This window comes from Ambystoma mexicanum, chromosome 14 (genome assembly GCF_040938575.1).
Source record: "Ambystoma mexicanum isolate Mex_15411 chromosome 14, UKY_AmexF1_1, whole genome shotgun sequence".
NCBI lineage: Eukaryota > Metazoa > Chordata > Amphibia > Caudata > Ambystomatidae > Ambystoma > Ambystoma mexicanum.
In genome coordinates this window covers 632,510,590-632,516,278 of record NC_090940.1, presented here as the reverse complement: position 1 = coordinate 632,516,278, position 5,689 = coordinate 632,510,590, and positions in this window count along the sequence as shown.

Below are 5,689 nucleotides of genomic sequence, written 5' to 3'. Positions count from 1 at the left end.
CTTGCTTGTTTTGGGTCAACTTACTTATGTGAGTCTGGATTTTCTACAATGAAGATTCTGAAATCAAAATACCGATCTCGGTTGACCAACACACATCTAAATGACTGCATGAAACTTGCAGTAACCCATTACACACCCAACTTTGACAAATTGGCCGAAGATATGCAGTGTCAAGTTTCACACTAAACTACATTGGTCTTAAAATTGCTCTAACAACTTACATTCAAATGCACTCAAATTATTATAACTTGACCTGGATGATGTTTTTACTTTACACATGGCAAGATATTCAATCATTAGAAAATGTTTGCGAAGTGACTTAATATTCAAACTGAATGCTCTAAAATTGCAAATGCATTCAAATTACACTTGCATTTAAGGATATCTGAAAAGGCATTTAAAATCTCTTCCCAGACTTGGGAAACTTAGCAACTGTAAATGTAGGTATTATGCCACAGATCTGGACACTTGCATCAAAGACTTTGAAAGAGATTTTTCCATTTTGTACCTTTGAACGTGCAGCTACTTTCACATCCATCAGTTACTGATGTCTGCTTCGAAATTGCAAATGCATTGTTGTTAAACATAGCTGAAGTAGGAACCATCACTCCATGAGGTAACATGTTCTGTGTTGCATGAACAATCTGAAATCAATGTATGGAACCTGGTTGGGGAATATCAATCTGAATAACTTTCATGTCTAGAGGCTCTCTTATGTTATTTTAAAAGACATTTGAAAGTTAAACTTAATCTGATTAAAGTGTTATGCATTTACTCTTCATGAATGTCAATGTCCATGACCAATGCTCACCCACCCTTACAGAATTTGGCCCAGTTTACTGTCCGCCTGTGCATAGATATGCTCCTTCTGTTACATTTCAAAATAAATCATTGGGAGGTTAACTCTCAACTCTCCCTCGCCCTACAAAGAGGTATTTAAATCCTACAACGTTTTGGCTAAGTTTACTGTTATCATGAGCATCAAAGTATTAAATTGGTTCAACAATTTTCAAAAAAATCCTTGGGTAAGAAACATCAAGCCTACCGGTTAAGAGACATTTGACTCCTACAAAGTGTTGACTAACGTTACTGCTATTGTGTGTGTTAACATGCTCCATTGCTAAACATTTCGCACATTTGAGTGTGAACAATAAAAACCCTTGCACAGAGGTATGTAAGGTTGCTGACTTGCTAAGCATTATGGATGAGCCAGAAGCAAGCTTAGCTAAAACATGATCCCTCTCTCAGAGGGAGAGCTCCTGGACTGAATTCCATGCCACTAAACTACAGTATCCCAGCACACCTGCTCTGAGTCATGGAAGGCCAGGATCATTTTGTTTCCGCCGCCTTGCATGGCCCATTGGGGTTTGCAGGCTGGAGTGCTGCAGTTGAAGTCTGTGCAAGGCCACTCCTGCACCACCCCTACATTTCTTTGGCCCGGGGTGGCAAAATGGTAGCGCTCTGGCTCCACCACATCTGTCAGAACCAGGAAGCCCTCCATGCTTCTTGGTTCCTTGCTTTGGGGTGAACATTAGCCAGACATGCAACATGGGAGCCTACAGCAGGAGTGTCTAGCAGCTTGGGTAACCAGAAAAACATGTTTTGCTATGTGTGTATGTATGAGTGTATATAAGCCTCAGGTCTGTGTGACATGTCTAAGTCTGCATGTGAGTGAGATGGCTGTGGTGTGTATGTCGTAGTCATCTATGATTGAATGAATAAATGGTTGTGCATTTGAATAAGAATACAGTTTGGATTTTGTAGTGTGGTGTTTGGGTGCGTGTGTGAGGGAATGAGAAAGCAGTGTGACTGTGTATACTTGTTCGCGTGAATCTGTATTAATGAGAATATGAATGTGTTCCTGTGGCTGGGGGAGCAAGAAAGCCAGATAGTGGTGGAGGGGGGGCATCGAGGAAGCCAGTACAAGTACAATGGCAGTGTTCTTTCTCTAGCATTCTCGGCAAAACCAAAGCTATGAGAGTTGTCATTGGTGTGGTATAAGACTGCATTGCTGAAGTCATGTATGGAGAGGTTTTCTTAAAGGGGCATGCCTACATTGGTGTAGCCAGTATAGGTATGCTTTCTTACAGTGGCATGGCATTTATTTTGGCATTATGTCAAACTCAACATGAGTGTTCTTACATGAATACTGGCATAAATTGGTCCAGCCCGCACGGACGTGTTGGCGCAGAAACATGAATGTTTCTTTACACTGACATAATACTGGTATATATTGTGGGGAATGGCATCATAAAAAATATTTCAGAAACATGCTCCTGTGCCTGGTTAGCGACTTGGTATCTAATGTACATTTTTCATGTGTTACCCTACAAAACGAGTAGTAAACTGTGTGGCATTTTGCCCAATTTGTCAAAGACAGTGTGCTGTAAAATGTACCATTTTAACACATTATTTTAAAAAAGTTCTTGGGGGAGAACCCCCCCGAACCCTCCTAGTGTGATTCAGGCTCCCTCGCTACACTCGGTCGCTTATGAGCATTTATTTGAAATGGTTTCTCACATGCGGTAAAAAATTATGCCAAATACTTCTATGTTTCTGTGTGTAAAAAAATTGTTTGGGGGGGGGGGGGCATCCTATAAAAAACCTGTAAAGAAGTATTTAAATCCTACTAGATTTTGACAAAAATGTTACTCAATGATGTGCACACAAATGCACCATTTCAAAACATCCAAAGAAATAAAGATCTTGAGGGAAGCAGGAAGAGACAGGAGAGAGACCCAATGCAAACATTGTTTATTGTTGCGCTTTAACGTGCTTTTTTTGTGATATTAACTTCAGTTGGATTGTAACACCTGAACGCTGATATTTTGCATCGAGGTCCAGCTGTTGCTCACCATTTCATTTCATACAGATAAGTTGCTCATTGGCCACAAAGGTTGGGGACCCCTGTCCTAGATGATTGCCTTAAAAATGCCAGTGATGTAGATACCTCCCCTAAGGTGGACCTGGACACGCCTGATGTGAATACTCTCCCAAATGTGACATATAGAATGTTATGGACTGGGTTATTTGGTTCAATGTATTGATTTTTCCCGCAGATTCCTCTTTGAATGGATATCCCTTCCAGCGTCAGCTGCTTAGAAACTTTTCGACAGGGGGCATAGCGCATCTCGACTCAGCGTCAATCCATCGTGACTCGATGCGCCTCAATGCGCTGGTTGTCGACTCCACAATTGACGCTGGTCGCCGTACATAAACTGCATCACTACGCCACCATACCTCATTTCCTTTTTTCCGTGCTGCTCGAACGGGCAAAGTTTTTTTCAAACTGTGAATTTGCTTTTCAGGCCGCAGCGGGGTATGGTTGGCTCCAGCCTCAAAACCGCTTTGAGTTCTCTCCTCGTGTAACCCCGGTTGGTGGGCGGATTGGAGAGCACCTGCCACAGTGGTGAGAGATAACATCAGACGCCTGGGAACTGCAGCTCTTTCAATGGGGTTACTGTCTGCCTTTCTAACGGCGGCTGCCAGACAAACCACCCTGTGCCCCATACCAACCAGAACAAAACTTCTGGGAAGAACTAAGAGCCCTCTTATTGACGGGTGCAGTGAAAGAGGAACCTTCCAAACAGAGAGGATCTGGATGGTATTCCCAGTATTTCCTGGTTCTGAAGAAAGGAGAACTGCATCCCATTCTGGACCCTGGGGTCTTGAACAAGTACCCGAGGAAGGACAAATTCAAGATGGTGACGCTCAGAGAGATTCTCCAGACTCTAGTCACGGGATTGGTTGGTGTTCTTGGAACTTCAGGATGCGTACTTCATGTGCCTATGCATTCATTTCATTCATTCATTTTGACATTTATATAGCGCCTTTCACAATAATTATGGCCCCAAGGTGCTGTTGGTTGAACGCCCTCAGAGGCACCAAAGTTGAAAGTATGGGAAACTGAGAGGTGTTATTATGCGTGTGTGCATTTTATCCATTAAAGCTATGAGAGGGTAGCCAAGACCCTTCTAGTCACCCATATCTGAATGGTATGTGGAAGGAGGTATACTAGGAGTTAAGCGGGAGGGTTGTGTGAGAGGATAGACATTGTGTGAAGCTACAGTTTGAACTTATTATTGTGAAAGGTAGCTGCATACTTATGATAAGGGTGTTGTGCAAAAGTGAGTTGTATGTGAAAGCGGATGTGTGTGTGTGTGTGTGTGCGTGTGTGTGCGAGTGAGACCGTGACTTCGGCTAAGTTTCAAAGGTTCGGAGTGCGAGAGGAATACAGGGGTTAGCTATACATTCAACATTGTTTACCCCCTGGATTCCCACTAGTTGCCAGGAGCATTACTCAGTCTCGCATACGATCTAGGTGCAGTAAAATACCCACCCTTTTTGTGGATCTTGGAGTGATACATTGTCCATCCCCAAGTCCTTCTAGTGCAATAAACTTTCCACCTTAAGTGTCTAGGTGCAGCGACAAAGCCCGACCTCGAATGCAATAAAGTGTGACCCATTGCCACACTCCATGTGAATCGAATGCAACTGTTTATCTTCTTCAAACCAATTGTTTCCGTCAAAGTGTAGCACATTTCCTACCCCCAAAGTACAGGCAAGTGTAACAAAATGCTGAACCCCCGAAATTCCATTCAAATTCTGAATTCCTCTGAGTGCAACACATTTCCTAACCCCATAATCCATCGAATTGTAGCACATTTCCTAACCCCAACAATCCATAGATGTGGCACAGTTCCTAGCCCCAGCTATTCCTACCCCCAACAATCCATCTTGGTTCAGCACACAGATAACGCCCATCACATCCATCTGACCGGTTTATAGACTTCAATGAAAGAACCACCCAGATTCAACTTCGGCAGAGTAGTGAAAACCAGTTACACAAATAAGCTAGATACCAGTAGGTATGAGATTTTTAGTGGTAAATGGTGGGGTTTTACTGGAGCACAGTAATGGCCACACCACACTTACCTTATCAGTCGCTGTAGGTTGTCTGTGTCAGGCGAAAACGGGCAGAAACGGCATGGAGCTGCTTAGTAGGAAGCTGTCCTTTGCTTCTGGCCCTTAGCCAACGGCTGCCCGGTCAAGGATGCCCTGGGGGACACTCTTAAGAGGCAACTTTCTCATCAAGGCCAGCCAATCATGGGCAGGGGAAGCGAGTGGAGGGTGGAGAGAGAGGCAGGGAGGGGTCTCACAATCACCAGGTACGGCAGAGGCTGAGAAGGAGGGTGGCAGGAGCAAGAAATCGGGAGAAAGCACAGGAAATTGAAAGTGGGGCAGGGGTTGGGTTGCATAATCACACAGGTACAGCAGAGAAGGAGGGGGGAAAAGCAGAAAAAAGTGTGAGAATTGGAAAAGAGGGGCATGGGAGGGAACACACAATCACACAGGTACAGCAGAGGCTGAGAAGGAGAGAGGGGCAGGAAAACCGGAGAAAGTGCAAGAAATGGTAAGAAGGGCAGGGGAGGGGGTCACTTATTCACACAGGTATGGCAGAGAAGGAGAAATAGAGGGGGCAGAAACAGGAAAAAGCACAAGAAATGTAAAGAGGGGCAGAGGAGGAGTTGTGCGTTCACACAGGTATGGCATGGGCCAAGGAGAGGGGGAAAAGCAGGAAAACAGGAGAAAGCACAAAAAATGGAAAGAAGGGCAGCGGAGGGGTAACATAATCACACCAGTACGGCAGAGGCTGAGAAGGAGAAGGGAAAATGTAGGAAAACAAGGT